The sequence below is a fragment of the Camelus bactrianus genome, chromosome 8, assembly GCF_048773025.1.
Source record: "Camelus bactrianus isolate YW-2024 breed Bactrian camel chromosome 8, ASM4877302v1, whole genome shotgun sequence".
In the NCBI taxonomy this organism is placed as follows: domain Eukaryota; kingdom Metazoa; phylum Chordata; class Mammalia; order Artiodactyla; family Camelidae; genus Camelus; species Camelus bactrianus.
The window spans coordinates 35,201,219-35,218,275 of NC_133546.1; the positions used below are offsets into that span (position 1 = coordinate 35,201,219).

At 36.2% G+C, this 17,057-nt stretch overlaps 1 long non-coding RNA gene across 1 annotated transcript in view; it reads left to right on the forward strand.

Annotated features, from left to right (window-relative positions):
* LOC123619799 (uncharacterized) overlaps positions 1-11,517 on the forward strand; it is a 47,115-nt gene extending 35,598 nt beyond the window's left edge. Inside the window, exons 2-3 of the long non-coding RNA XR_006728494.2 lie at positions 8,100-8,193; positions 9,362-11,517. This is a non-coding gene — a long non-coding RNA (uncharacterized LOC123619799). The remainder of the gene's footprint in view (positions 1-8,099; positions 8,194-9,361) is intronic.
* The last annotated feature ends 5,540 nt before the right edge of the window (positions 11,518-17,057 follow it).

The window sequence follows — 17,057 nt, forward strand, 5'->3', positions numbered from 1 at the left end:
GAGTACAAGCACTAGTCAAATGCAAGCGTGATGAATATTTTGTGTGCCTGATAAACATATCAGTACATGTAGTAAAGACATTCCAGGGATAACCAGTGTACTCTGAGATTTATTTAACATTATATTGCTATCTACCTGCACGATTTCTGAACAAACTAGAAACCTAATTAACACATATTTAAATACCTTCATTTCAAAGATCATTGAGAACCTCTGAAAAATTGGGGAATCTTTGCTTTGTAGTTGAAGTCAGTAACTTTCTCTGTCATTATTGTAGGCTAACGTCTTGTTTTCATCAGAGAAAAACGATTAGTTTGTAGTCACAGTGGTCTAGCGTAGGAGTCCTCGTGTTTAGGTCAACAGTACATCCCAACTCAGTAGTACATAATTTTAAATTGGTAAATTGAGAGGAGCTGTAAAATGCTGATTTCTAAATTTTTTTTTTTTTTTGAGAACTACAGATTCTAGGTTACACCTGTTGACCTATAAATGCAAATATCCACCAGGATACAGGAATACGCTGACAATTTGTTCTACCTAAATTAGAAGTGTCACTTAGCTCCGACTAAATTAGAAGCACCTGTGTCACTTTGATCCCAACTCGCAAGCTGTGAAGAGCTCCAAGTTCAAGCTGGTCTGACAGCTGCTTCAGAATAGCGGGGTGGTGCAGCTGTGACCGTGGAGAAAGCCGTGGAAACAGGGCTCCACGTCAAGGGAGAACCATCCTACCATTTAATATGCTTCCCCCTCCTGAAATCTCACCTTGATTTTGCTTCATATTCATACCTCAGTTCTCCATGGAAGAAACTGTAAATTAGATTCCTTAAAAATTAAACGCATTCATTCATTTCATAAAGGTTATTGAGTTCTTAATATGCAACAAAAGGTCAACGTGCTAGATCTGGCGATAGAAAGAGAAAAGATTCACTGTAAACTCAGGGAGACAGACCTGTGAACAGCTTACGCCCTCAGGGAACGAGAGGTTAAAAAACAACTCATTTCAAGAGAGAGAAAGGGTTAGGGAAGGCTTTTTAGAAATAGTTGTGCTGAACAATTTTGAGAGATGATGATACCTACGTTAAGGTATTTCTAGAGTGAGGTAACTCCAGGAGTAAATACCAATTTTCTTTGTGAAGCCTGAAAAATAAAAATAATTCAGCACTCTTAAAAGAGTGTTTAAAGATGGCGAGCAGAGTACAGGACAGTCAGCACAGCCAGGAGGTAAATGATGAGACGGTCAGGGGCTGATGGAGGAGAGCACAGCGTACCATGCTGTTATTCCCCGGGGGACACTCAGCCTCTTCTGGGCTTGAAGCGACTGGAGCAGTCAGGACGGAATCACAGTACTGTGATTTGAACAGGGATAGTTTAACACGAAGAGTGACTTACTACAACAGGGGATTGGGGTACCCAGGTATTAGCTAGTAAGAAGTGAAAATAACTAAAGAATATAGTAATACCAGGTAAAAGGAGAAGCCACTACCTCTTAGGATGAGCTGGACCCAAAGACCAAGCTACTTTCACCCCGCAAGGCTGAAACCTGGACCTTGTTGGAGAGGCACAGAAGTGGCTCCCTGGATACAGAAGGGATGCTGTGATGCTGCCGTGGTGAGACTCACTGTAAATTCACCCTCTAGGCTGCCAGGGAATACTATTCAGGGGCAGATGACTCATTGGAGGCAGTTACAGAACTGCCTGAGGGCGGAGGTACTGAGGAAGCTGCTGGATTCTGCTGCCCTACGTGAAGTGCCAAGCTGGCTACGGAGAAGCTGCCTTCCCTGGAGGAGCCTCGGGCTGCAGAAGCCATCCAGTATCAACGCTGCGAGAGTCAGACAAAAGGAACACACTGCAACCAGGAAGAAAAGCCCCTCTCCAGCCAAGTCTCTCCAGCACCCCCTAGCTACAAAACTTAACCGCTGCTAGCAGCTAAGCAAAAGATTTCATTGGCTGGTCTCCTGTCTCCATGGTCCCGGAGCAGGTGAAAAGGGTGAATTCTGAGCTGAGAGGCGGCAGTGGAGAGAGCACACAACCAACACAATTTACATCAAGGATTCACAAAAGGCTTAGCAACTGGCCACACGTCTAGCACTGGCAGGGATGGCAGAGGCTGAAAATAAACGATTGGTGGGATGCTGTTTAAGTAGTTTGATCCATAGATTCCTTCCAACACTTCAGTGGGGTGACTGCTCTCCTTCCACTCAGGAGAAAGACTGGAGTTTTATTCTTTGAAGACAAAACAGAAGGTCTTTGGGCTGGCACTTGTGGGGAGCAGTGTGAAAATCAGGCGAATGAAATGAATACAGACATACTGAATGCTGAGTACTAAACGCTGAGACTCCTGTGTTCGTTCTTCCTAGTTTCCAGAGGCTGACTCAATGTTGACATCGTTTTAGTTCTCGCCCTTTTTTAAGAAGACAAGGTCAATGAGACATCTGAAGAAGACTCTAACATGAAAGACAGGGACAAAAATAACTGAAACAAAGACTTAAGAAAGGAGAAGAAAGTTCAGTTGTTCACAAAGAAATCGAGAAAAAACATTGCAAGACTTTCTTGCAATATAAAGGAACACTTGGGAAACAAAAAGAGAATGTGAAAAAAAAGCATGATGGCAGAGATGAATAATTCAATAGTAGATTTAAAAGATAATGTCAAGGAAACCATCCAAAAACTAGAGTATAAAGACAAAGAGATAGGGAAAAAAGAGAAAAGAAAAGAAGAAGATGGTCCAGGAGGTACAATATTTGAATAACAGAAGTTTCCAAAGGAGAAATCAGATAAAACAGGGACTCATCATAAAAGCCAGGAAATCATCAAAATAATTTAACAAAATTTCGCAGCACTGAAAGACATGAATTTTCAGATTAAAAGAGCCCACAAAGTAACAATAAAAGTTGAAAAATAGGTCCAACTAAGGCTTATAAGTGAAATTTCAGGTTAACACCGAGAAGTTTCAAAAGAAAGAGGGAAAAAATAGTATGTCATGCAAAACCAAAGGAGATCTCTAAACAGCAGTACTGTTCTCTAGGAGAGAGTGGAACAGCACTTTCAAAATTATGAAGGAAAAAAATCTAATGTAGAAATCAGTGCCTGCCTGCCAGTGTTATGGTAAAAGAAAGAGATTTTCAGACACAAAATTTCTTAAATATTGTATTTCCCTTGCACCCTTTCTCAGGAAATAATTAGAGGATGTACTTCACAAAACAAGGGAGTAAGCAAGAAAGGAGGGGATCGAGAAAACAGGATACCCAAATTAGAAGAAAACCAAGGGAGTTCTCAGCATGCCAAGGAGAGGAAGTTCCTAGTACTCTGCAGTATCCCTAAAGAGCACTCGGTTCAAATAGAAAACAAATGGAAGTCTCCAGGTGGATGACTATAACTGAATAATTGGAACCGATAGATTACCTAAGACGGATGATCTTGGGGGAAATGATACTGAAAGGCTATTGTGGAAAAATTAGCAAAGGGTTTAAATAAAATCAGTCTAATGAAAAAAAAACAAGGTTATTATTAATGTCAAGAAAAACAAACATTTTAAAAGAAAGTGTAATTTTAATAAGTTCCTGAAATGCTCAGCTATAGGTATTATTTACACAGTCATAATGGTGTAAGCAATTGATTAAATCTAAACAAAATCCTTACTGTAACTGTACTGTGGGAAATGGGGAGGGAAATAGAGGAGATGAAAGTTTCAGGGAGCTAAATGCTCAACAACCATATTAGAAAGTCAATCGATAATATTCAAAACTGAATGATCAAAATATAGGAATATATGTGTATTGAGAAATATGAACACATAGGAAAAAGGGATCTCTAAAGGAATGAGAAATGATTGCTGCTGTGGGAAAAAAACTGGAGAAAAGACTGACAGAAAATTATTCTGTCTTGTTCTACATAGTCTACATAAACTGTATGTATATATTACTTTCAAAAATAAAATTAATGTAAAAAGGAGTAACAGTGTATTGAAAATGTTCTCATATTTGCACACTTTGAACAAATGTGTACTAAGGACTCACTGTGTGCCTGGCTCAATGCTCTGCACCGGGGATAAAATTGGAATAAAACAGGGTTCCTATCCTGAAATTGCTCATAAGGTTTGAAGATAACAGAAGAGTGGTGAAAAAAAACAAGAAAATAAATTAGAGGCCATTGCCATTAAATGCTAAATGTAGAGTATAACTTGTAGCGTGGGGAATTCAGTTGTCTAAAAGAAATAGAAGAGAAAATGTTTCTTGAAAAACGTTTTTATAGTTTAAAAGAGGTTACAATATTAGCTCTTAATAATAATAATAGTAATAGCTACTGTATTTTTTTCTTTTTACTCTTGTATGTGTAAGATACTCATACTAGATCTTTTACCTACATCCTCTGATTCAATCCTAGCTCTAATGAGACAAATTTTATTAGCCTCATTTTACAGATAAGCTAAATCATAGTAGCGTTAAGAATAGATAAGCTTCACATCTGTGCCAATGGCTGACATGATTCAGCCTCCAAGGGAGGGAAAGAACTAGATTACCTTCTTGGCTTACCTCAAATACTGTGATTTTTACAGTCTGTAATCTTCTTTGTAGGTGTAGTCAGTAAAGTTCAAAAGTCACTGCTATAGGTTACCAGAACCTCACAATGCTGTTCAAATGGACCTGTGTGCCAGAACTTGGAGAAGTCTGCCAAAAAAAAAAAAAAAAAGAGGTCTTTGTTTTGCAAAATGTCCTTCTAAAAATTTGATATTAACTATTTATCTATGAAGATATATACACTTACCAAAGAAAGTATTTCTTCATTATCTACAAGTAAACTTCCTAAAATTTCCATGTAATGAATTCAAAGCCCAGTCAAAATATGCTTAATTGTCCTCTTTTGTTGTAATTCCCGAAATGCTAATATTGTTAGTTGTACTTTTAATATAGTCTGAATAATGTGATTTAAACTCTAGCTACTTAACTCCATTTTCCTGATGATTTAGTCATTGTGCACCTTCCATATTTGTCTCTCTTTATAACCTAAAGTAAAGGATTAAAACTGAAGAATAAAATGAAATGCTTAACTCTATTTTGTATTCATTCTGCCATGCTATTGTTGAAACACTGACTAGCATCCACATGTGCCCTGTATAACCGTCACAGTACAGTATTATAAATTGAAATGAAATAACAGATACTATCAATATTTGATGTCTTTTCCTTCTATTATTCTCTACGTATGGCTTTCCATCTTGATGCCAGATGACCATTCTGAAAAGAGCGGGATGAGATTTCATATTTGCTAAGAGATTTCTTTTTTTTTTTTTTAATGCTTCAGAAATGCTCAGGAAGTCAAGAGGTCAGCCGTTGAAAGTCTGCAAACCATTGCGTAAATTATAGACGCTTTTAAAATCCTCACCATAAAAGTCTCATTAAAGATTATTTTCACTTTAAAATTCACTGTGAATTTATTTTTTTGACCAGAAAATGAGTTGAGAGTTGTCTTTAAGCTCTTGTAATTCCCAGCTGTGTTTCCTATTAATTAGTCATGTCAAAACAAGTCTGTTGAAGTTTAAATTACCTTTGTTCTTCCTTTACATTTCCAAGTCTGGGAGGAAAGAGACACAATAAAACACCAGCAACAAGGTTCCTATTCTCTGAAAAACCAATGGTAAATACAATGTTCTAAAGCTACACACAGATCTATTTATGGATTTAGCTTTGTTATTCACTGGTCTAACACTGACCTATATGCATACAAAGTAAATAAAAGATGATGCAAGGCGGTAGTCTTAATCTCTTCTGTGCAGCACTCATTCCGAGCTCTCCTGTGACACTTGCTACTTCCTACTACGTGTTGTGCTATGTGTGTAGTCTCATCCCCCTGCTACAATACAACTCTTTAAGAAAGGCCTCTTCTCTTATTTATCTTTTTATTCCCACTGTACCTAAACTCACATTTGGCATATATTGAGCAGTCAATACATTATTTTATTAGTGCTTTTAAAAAATATATCTGACCATTGAACAATACTTGAAGAACACAGTAAGGTTAAAAAAAAAAATCAGATGAGTCACAGTTTCTTCATCTAAAAACACCAGAGATGATGTTTTCAAATACTACTCCTTCTTTACTTTTTCCTATTTTTGGCCATTTTTATATAGTTATAAGCATAATGTCTGCATAATTGGTATATAGGGTTAGACATTATAACATGAACAGTTTCCATGTTATTTTAAAATCATAGTAAACAGTGCAATAGCTACATAATATTCATTTAGGGGATTTTAAAACATAAAATTATTCATAATTCTTTTGTTATGAAGCACAAAGATTGCTGCAGACTAAGCAGAGCCTCTAAACCCTCGATGTTTTTGAAATGCTGTCCATCATTTTGAGGATGGAACTGTGTCCAGCAAGCTAGTGATAAGAGCACATCTCAAGGTGTAGGTTTTAGGATGTATGGTATCCAACCAAGGGATCTTTGTGTTATCCACAGCTCTGGAGTGTGAGATCCTGGGGTTCATCAGATGTTACTGGCAGTTTTGTTCCCTTGCTTCTCTACCTTTACTACCCCCAAAACTGACCTTGTCCAGATGAGGAAGCAGTTCACAGTTTTCAGCAGTTGAAGATCTACACTGCCTCAGCTCGTTTCTACTAGACACTCAGCCACCCCCGATTTATATCATTAACTGGGATGCTTCCATTAAAGAGAAATTAACCTTTAAGAGAAGACCTTGTTCCTGGGACTTCATCATCCATAGATGAAACCCCTAGACCCTGTACATAGTCACCCAGGGCAACCTCTCTAGGCTCTACCTCTTATCCACACACTTAACCCCTTGCTGTCCTAGATGCCAGTCTCTGCTCTGTACTATATGTTTACCTTTTTTTTAAAATTGAAGTATAGTCAGTTACAATGTGTTGATTTCTGGTGTACAACATAATGTCTCAGTCATGCATAGATATACACAATTCGTTTCCATATTCTTTGTCATTAAAGGTTATTATAAGAAAGAATATAGTTCCCTGCGCTATACATAAGAAATTTGTTTTTATCTATTTTTAATATAGTGGTTAACATTTACCAATATCAAACCCCCAAATTTATCCCTTCCCACCCCCTTTCCCCTAATAACCATAAGATTGTTTACTATGTCTGCAAGTCTGTTTCTGTTTTGTAGATGAGTTCATTAGTGTCCTCTTTTTTTCTTTTTTCTTTTTGATTCCACATATGAGTGATATCATATGGTATTTTTCTTTTTCTTTCTGGCTTACTTCACTTTCTGCTCTGTACTATATATTCAGCTTTCCTTTTGAAGTTAATGGACACTGCATTTTCTGGCCTGCTCCAACATCCAAGCCCAGATCTCAGAACTCCCTTCCAGGCTAGAGCCCTAGACCACCTTCCTATTCAGAAGGAAATATCAGACACTGATTATTTGGGAAATAGCTTCCACATTTTTAAACAGTTGTGGGTTTTATTTAACAGGTGTGCTCAGAAAATTCGGCCTGAATATCTTTAAAGTTCAAAAAAAATTTTGTTATTTCTTTAGAGCCAATTATGTGACTTTTCACTGGTGTTTCCTTAGACATTTGAAAGGAAAGTAAGATATGTACATATTATTTATAGTGCAGAAGTTTGTATACATTTATCAATTTGAATATGTCAATACATCATTTAAATTTAAATGCTTAGTCTATTGTTGATTGTTACTTCTCTATTAAAAGTTATTATGACCTCAAAGCTTTCTTTGTATTTTGAAGTATTTGCTTTTGGGTCTTATAAATATCAGTGTATTGTTATACTGTCTTTAATATTGATTTGATTATGGTATTTATAAAACATTTAACAGAATTTTGTCACAGGTTAAGTTCTCATTGAATATTGTTATGGTTATTTTAACAGAAACAAAATAAAGATTTCAGAAAGGGAAAATGAGGTATCTTGCAACACGCATGTATTTTATCAATGTAAAATGTGATTCTGCATCAGTTTAAGATGCTTTCAGAGGCAAGTAACAGATATCCAACTACAATGGAGTAACAGTATATATGAGTTTATCTTTTTTAAGTAATGAGTTGAAAGTTCATCATCCGTGGTACTTTCTCTTTTTCTGCTCTGTCATCCTTAGCTGCAGCTGTCATCTCCACGGTTACCTTAACCTCTGACCTCTGAAATGTGATTCTGATAGGAAGAAGAAAAAAGGAGGAAAAGTGAGCACCTAGGTAAGAAAAAGAAAAATTCTCCAGCAGTCCACAGTAGGCTTCTGATCATGTCATATGGGATGGAACTGTCACATGGCCCCCAAAATGCAACAGAGGGTAGAAATGGAGATCTGTTAGAAATGTAGAACATTTGGCATCCCAAACAAAAATTGAGTTCTGTGGGTGAAGAACGAGGGCAGAGGGGATACTGGGTAGGCAAAAAATACTGTCTTTCATGTGTGCTTTGTTCCTTAGGTGCCCTCTACATTCATTTGTCTGATCTTCATTATTGCCTTCTTTTCTCCTTATTTTATTTTTTTATTTCACTTTTAAGTTTGACTTTATCATGATTTTATTGTTGTTGTTGTTTTCTTCTTGTTATTATTGTTGTAAGTTTTATGTTATTTGGCATATAGTCCAAGTTATGGAAAATCTCTATTCAAATTAAAACTTTATCTCATAAAGAAAATTCATATCCATACTCCAAAATATTTTCAGAGTAGACATAAATAAGGGATCCTTCAAGATCCTTTCAGGAATCAGTGCACTCAAACCAAAGAACTTGGCTCAAAAGTTTCAGAAATTTTTTATATTTATCACAATCATTGCTGGTCATAAACCCAAAGAATTGGCAAATATCTTTGAACTTTAGCTTCCTTGACATTCTGCAACTCAAACTAGGTCAAATGCAGACAGAAATGTCCTTTATATAAAATGTTAGGATGCATTCCTTACAATTCCTCTTGATAGGAATGTTTTCTAGAACTCATACCAACTGTGCCTGGTAATTAATTAGAAGCATTTTACATATTATTTCAAGTAGAGTGGTGTCTTAATAACATAATTTTTCCACTAAATTGTATCCATAGACAATCTTTAAGGCAATATAAAAGAAACTGCAGTTCAAAACAATACACATCTGTGTTGTGTTCACAGACCCCCTGAAACCTGTCAGTGACCCAAAGTGCCAAGGACAGTACTAGTGCTTTATAATATTAGTTTATTTACCTTCAGGTTAAAACTTGACTGATGATTTTTTTGAAGAGGAGGAAACTAAGGCTTAGACTAGTTAAATTTTCTCAAAGTGACACTGCTAACGAGAGGTAGAGCAAGGGCTTAGACCTAGATATACCTTAATTCCCAAGCCTGTGTACTTAACCGCTTGTCACTGTGCCTCTCTGATGACCAGACAGCCCAGGTATCCTGTCAGCGGGTACAAGCAGGACTAAGAGAAGAGTCTGAAAGGAGGAAGAAGTCATCATGTTGCAAGGTTTTGTGGACTTTTTAACCACACAAGTTGTGTGGTTGGAATTCAGGCTCTGTCATCAGTGCACATATGAACAAGCGTACAAAGTGTAACACCATAGGGTTGAAATTTGATAGTGGCCATTTTAATAATTGACTGCATAATCAAACCAAACTTAACTAATAAAGAACTAGTAAAGAACAAAAGCAAATGTCATTCGAATGAATAGTGATTATATAAAAGGAACTCACCGTTGAACATTTTTTAGGGAAGAAAGATAAAAGAAGTAGCCAGTGATTTAGAGAGAATGTTTAAAAGCCTAAATTTTAAATTGAGTACCTGTAGTTAAAACTACTTGAAGAGTTAGTGTCTGATAAGTGAAACTCCCACCTAGATTATAAAGTCCCTGGAGAGAAAAGTTAGTTAATTAATTAAAATTTCATCTTACAAAGACCACACTGGCAGACGTAAGTTAATTAAAAACAGATCTCCACACCAAGATTTTTTTTTAATCTTCCAAACCATTTACTGAAGGAAAGAAAGAAAGAGAGAAAGAAAGAAAAGAAAGAAAGAAAGAAAGAAAGAAAGAAAGAAAGAAAGAAAGAAAGAAAGAAAGAAAGAAAGAAAGAAAGAAAGAAAGGAAGAAAGGAAGGAAGGAAGGAAGGAAGGAAGGAAGGAAGGAAGGAAGGAAGGAAGGAAGGAAGGGTGGTCTGACTGAGCTCTTCAGATTTAGTCTGGGAGAAGGGAACTTGTTGAGAGTATTCTACAAATTATGCCAGAAGCCAAAGATGCATCAATTTTCACTAAGAAAAGAACTGACTATTTTGAATCCACCACCACAACTATGAAAGTTCTGGATGAGGTAATACATGTATATTTAAGGCAGAGGATATCACTAATCTGGAGAAAATATGAATGAGTGTTCACTGGGACTCTTTCCTTGGCCTTCTTTTTTTATTAATCCTACAGACACAGAAATAATATCAGTGTTTTTAGTTAACAGTTAACCTTTCTGAATCTTTTCCCTCATTTAACAATGGCTATAATAATACCAAGCAGGGTTGCTGTAGGGGTTAGCTGTGAGAAAAATATCTATCACTGTAACTATGTATAGAACCTGGGCATAGATTTGATTACCAATGAGTGTTATCAGTGTTATTATAATTAACAGGAAAAAAATGATTGATATTCAGGAGGCCTCTCCTAAGGAGATGCTTTAGTGATTCATTATGGTTAAGTTCCTATATTGAGTCAGATCATTAGAAGGTCACATAATTAGCTTGTGTAACAAGCTTATCAAACTTATAGAGAATCAGTAAACATGTGGTGGGCACTTAAACACAGCAGCTGGACTAGCCTCTGGCCTCCCAAGAATAGAGAGGTCTGGGACACAGGAAAACTGGATGCAGAGTTCAAACGTGGAAAGAAGCCAGGCCTGAGGTCTGCAGCAGAGTAATCAGAATTGGGAATTCAGGCAAGTCATATAGGAACAGTTACCTATTAAATATTAAAAAGGAAAAGAGAACATATTCATAATCCAAGAGTCTATCTTTGCAGAAGGCACAAAGGGACTTGGAAGTTGAAGGCAAGGACGTGGCCAAGTGACTGAGCACTGAGGATCAGAATTATGAAAGATACGTGTGCAAGAGGAAGAGGGAACTGAAGGCCAACTCTCTGATACATCTTGAGAGTGCCTATGGGGTTATGTCAAAGCAAAAGCCTGTCCTCAGAGAGGCTGGTCTGAAGCCTGAAGGTGAGGATGAGCAGAATTGCCTGGATGATGTGAAGAACTCATGACTCGGGGGAAAAGGCAGCTTTATATTTACACATTGTCCTTCAGGAGAAGGTTTGCTCCTCAGCCCCCAGTAGTTGTTTGTCCTCTTTGAGATTTACACTTTCTTTTATGGGACATTAGACTTTTTAATATTAGATTCTACAGGGAATCCGATAGTCATCACAGCTCCTTTAATTAACAGTAATTTCAAATATGAGCCTGGAATCATAAAAACTTAGGAGGAAACATTTCACTAAAATTTTAATACACAAGACCTCAAATGGGGATTATTTATTTGTTTAAATGAACAAACTACCTATTTAAAATGGACAAATGAACATACATGTAAACGGCACTCAGTTACAGGCAGTCACTAAAAATCTATCTTACCTGTTCTTAAAGCAAGTTCCCAAGAGCATCTGTTAAGAAACACTTAGTTTTTCAAGCTTCTGTGTTGCTTTTGAAAGCATGAAAAGACCTTGTCTTTATTCTGAAGTATTAAGTCCAACTTTATCTTATTTAGAGTAACTTGATCTTCCCATGAACATGAATTAACAAAACTTTTCTAACTAAAATGTCTTCTTTTGTCCCGTGAATTATAAAATAGTTAAAAAATTAAACTGGTCACTTTAACATTCTCTCATTTCCTGCAAGTGACAACTGTTGATGTTAAATGTTTACTGAGCTCAAAGAAGTCAGAAATAGAAAACCAAATGTAAAAGACATTTTTACTTTTTGTATTTTATTGTTTGGCTTTCAAAATATGCCCTTTTGCCTGAAACAAATGATTCAAACTCAGAGTTTTATCGTGAAATAATCGTTCTAGGAATGGAAAGCAATTCAGCATTGTTAGGGTGAAATTTTTGATGACTTAGTTTGCCTCCATTTAAATGCTTCGCTCTTTCTTCACAAAGAATAATGCAAATGTATAAGAAACTATACTAATACAAATCATAAGATTAACATACATTGATTGGGAGGCTATCTCTACACGCATACCACCAGAGAAGGAATTGCTCCAAAACTTTGCCATTGACTGTTGTGAAGACCTCAGTCACAGAAGCGTAGAATGAATGTGATACAAAGCCTGACTAATACTACTCTTTAATGGAGGATAGCTTATCTTGGTAGAGAAAGGAGATTGGTAAATGCTCTGAAACTGTCCTCTTTTATTCCACTAAATATAATAAACACTTATTTTATGTCATGTCTTTAAACATTCAAGTATATGCCATCTTTGTGAACCTGACTCTTCATTTTATTGTCCTGCTGAATTTTGGCTAAAGGTAGCTTATTTTTCCAAATCTTTTAAAAATGTTTTTATGAGGTCATGTTCTTGTAACTTTATCAGTGGGACTTTCTTGAGGCCTGAGTTTAAAGTATGTCCCTCCATAGAGGATTTGAGTTGGCTACAATGCCAAGGACCTGTGTGTATTACCAGTCCAGGACCATTTTCACATAAATTTACAGCTTCGGTGTTTCCCAGGCATATAAGGCATATGGATTCTGGCCCCAAATCAGAGGGAAGGCTTGTTGAGAATTCTCAAAGGAAGAATTTTCTTTTTTTTCCCCTTTTACCCAGGGCCAAGACCAAGAACGGTAAGCATCCTTATCAGCATCTCCAGGGTAGGATAGTTCACCCGCCCTTAACATGTTCCCTTTGAGATTCCTGGATTTGCCCCTGTTTCTCACTCCAATCTCTCCCGGACTTTAAGGAGTTCCCTCACTTTCCCTATAGTTATACATTTAAAAAAAATATTTATCCAGTTGTTCTGTACTTACACTCAGGACCCAGGTGTAAAGAAAATACTTCATCTGTGATTTGATCTTAATGTAGAGAGTAGGAGAGCTGGTGGAACCACCCAGGGTAAAGGCTTCTGCTCAGACAAGTGTACTGTGACTTCTGCTTACACTTCATTGGACAAAACATGCCCATGAATAAGCCTGATCTCTATGGTGTGGGAAAGAATGTTTCTCCCAGGGAAAACACTATAAGCACATGGCAGTGGCCGGAGATGATACATAATTCTCTTACAGAGAAGGAGAGAATGAATACTTAGAAACAATAATACAAACTGCCCACAAGAGAGATCACAGGTAGAAGAGTAAATTTGGTGAGTAAGTTGATGGATTCACATCAGACATATGATGCTTATAATGTCTGTGAGACATCCAAGTACAGATACTGAGCAAGCCATTTGATACATGGGTCAGAAGTTGAGGGAAAAGATCTGAATGGGAGATATTATATACTTAGAAACATTAATTTAAAATGTTAGCTGAAATCTTACAGAAGTAAATTAAATCTTTTGGGGACAAAAGGGTACACTTGCCATTTGCATATTATTATTTGCGTTCTTCCTACATTCCTTAAAACACAAGGCTCTCTTGGTCTTGCATTTTGCAATTTTTTATAGAAACATGGATATCAAGAAGTACTTCTCTATTTCAAGAAAAACAACACCCCAGGTGAGCTAAGCAGTAACTGGGGCTTAGGGTTAGTGTGTGCTGGACAGCAAAGGAAATAGTAATTGGAAGGGATACTACCTGTCCTGTCCACATGGGCAGCTGACACACAGCTCTAGCTAACTATTGCCAGGTGGAAATACTAGCTTAGGTTGTACAGGTGGTCCAGTTTTTCAGGAAAAGCTGAAAACATTTAATGTGTAATTCCCAAATTTTTAAATATTGAATATATTTATTTCAAAATATTGCAAGAGCCAAATTATTATTATTATTATTATCATTATCATTATTATCGTCGTCATCATCATCATTATCATTATTATTCACTATCTGTAGGCAGATTCAGGCTATGGAGTCACCAGTTTGCTATATGACCTATGATATAAAGTGAGAAGAGGACAAAGAGAGAAACATTAGAACATTTAAAGAGTGAGCAGAAAAAGAGAACTCCACTAAGGAGAGTGGAAAGAGAAACATAAGAGCACAGGGAAGTCACATATCCCAGAGGAAAGGAATATTGCAGGAAGACCCTAATCTGGTTATTTCAAGGCACTGATGCTTTCCTATTTCTCAAAAATGCATTTTATATGACTTGAGTTAAAAATATAATCCTGAGGTGCTATATTAAGGTGGTATATTAAGATACTACCACAATTTAAAGAAGTTAGGATATGCCCTGAAAAATGCAATACAAATCTTTATACGCTTCTAAACCAAAACATTTTATTTACTACCATAATGTAAAATGCTTGTCTTTCAATGAATAAACTATACAGATATGTCTATGCCAAAATACAAGAAAAATAAGAAAAATGTTGCATAACATGGCAAACTTCTTTAAAATAATAGTTTAAAGCCAGAAAATATAGCACAGTTTGTGGAAATGTGCTAAATCATTTTTCAAGTTATGGGCAGTAACTACCTCTGAGCATCCAGGTGTCTCTAATGAACATGCTAAAATTAGACCAAAAAATGCATTAAGAGAGACTGATACCAGCTTTCAAGGAATCTTAAATAAAGGGTAGCACTATTTGAGCAATTGCACTCAGCCACTAGGTACTGATCCCTTAATGGTATGATGTTACTTGAACTATATAGTAGGGGGAAAAAAAAAAAGCAGTGCTTCATTTAACTCATGTTTATTCCAGGTGTCATGGCCCATAATCCCTAAGACAAGATGAGCTTTATCGTTAAATAAAGTATTTTATCAAAAGGAAAATGTATTTAATTGATTGTAAAGAGTCTAATATAAGGAAGAATTCAGATTATTAAAGATACTTAAAGCCCTAATCTTCAAGATCAAAAGACTTGATACCCACTGATCTCAGAAAGGAAACTCAATACTCATTACTGCAAAGTCTACCACAAAAGATAATAAATGTACTCCCAACCTACTAAACCAGGAAGTGAAAAAAAAAAACACTTATGAATATATCCCTTGTTAGCATCGTTCCAAAGAATATGGATAGTTGTGTGTTTTAACTTCTAGAAAATATTCTGGGAACTGCCATTAAAGGCATTAGAATCAACTCTGTCACTACTAGAAACTGAAATGGAGTTGCGTATGCTTGGCTTAATAAATCTCTTTTTGTTTGTTTTTGGTCTTTCCATATTCTTTTTATCTCTTCTAAATTTGTTTGATATTGGAGTCCTTACTTTCTTTGGAAAATTGTTCTTTCTCAACCCCAGCCTGGAGAATAGGTGCTAAAAAATCACAATGCCTCTCCTTCATGACCCAAAAGGTGGATATGTGACCATGGTTGTCCACTGCCCTGGCCACAGGAAATAGCAGAGGAGTGGGTAAGACTAAAGCTAGATATTCAGTCTGCCTTGTAATACCCCCAAATAAACAAGTTCCATTATTTTTGGGGTGCCAACTGGAATGATATACCCTTCATGAAGGAAGCTTGTGGTAGTCAAAGAGAATTAAGCTACAAGCATAAAAGAAAAGAGGTAAGTGATGGAAAAAGAAAATCCTGAAGACATTAAATCCCTGGATTCAGTCACTCTGAAATACAAAATAAATTCCTTTAGTCCTTGAAGCCAGTTTGAATTGAGTTTTAGGAAACAGAAACATGTATATTACATTATTAACATCAAATGCCAACTACCCATAATAATGGTAGCATTTGGATAAATTTATAAGTAATACACAAGCCTCTCATGAAGCATAATTTTTACTTCCTCTGTGACATTTAAATCTTTATAAGGGTTGCTACATGAAAATTTCAGAGACTTACTACCCTTTCCTGACTCTTTCAAGGAAGGTATGTAATTAGTTATGATAAATTACTGAAAAGTTATCTTTGAGAGAAAAGAAACCAGGATCTACATAATTCACAAGCTGCAGAGTTCATCTCCCCCAAATCTGGAACTGATTATATTTAGCAAGCAAAGAAAATATGTTTGACAGACAGCTTATAGCAAAATGAATTTCCTTATACCTAAGAAAATGCAATATCTACTTATTTTATACAAATAAACCATATCTAGGATTCTATGGATGTAACAAAGGGTAAGTTCTTAATTCTCTGTAGCAATCAAACTAATTCTAGAGACATGCCAGACAGCATTTTTGTGTGTGAACTCCCAGCTAAGCAGTGTAAAGTTTTATAACTGCCAATGTGTGAAAAGACTCAAAGAAAATTATTTCTTGCTCTAGCTGTGTAAATGTACTGCAAGTAAAAATTTATAGGAAAAGGCAGACATAGGCAAACTTCTGTTTCCTTCCTCAGTATTACAATTTAGTTTTATTAATACTTATTGAGCACCTAGTATGTGCTAGATATTGAATATAAAAAATGAACATGACATAACCTCTGCTATCTAGGAATTCAAAGCCTGTTGAGAATTTTCTGCCATTATTCCTAATCTCACTGGGGAGTCAATGACTTCAATACTGAATAGGCTACTAAGGAAAGTGTTTTCTCTGTCATGGGCCAGGCTGCCCATTGTCTAAATCAACGCATCATAAAACTGATTTATCTGTAGAAGCGTTGTTGAAAGGATTGGTTATATGTAGCCTTATTCCTGTGGTGCAAGGCTAAGTCCCACCTTCTTAGTTGTGCTGTTTCATCCCACTTACCTACCATCCTCACCACCACGCAGACTGAAAGTATTAAAAAAAAAAAAACTGGAAACTGGGAGCAGGGTTTCATATACTTCCTGTACTATCTTTATAACTTTTTGGTATACCTAAAACTATCCTAAAAATTAAGTTTATTTTAAATAACTTAATATGTGGATAATGAGTAACCCTCAACTTGGCCATGGACCCAAGAAGAGAATTCTATAAACCTAGAGTAAAAGTACAGAGAGGAAGGCCCCAGAGTCAAGGCTGCAAATATTGAACTGGCTAGACCAATCCCTTATGTAAAGATGATTAAGGAAATTTAAGGA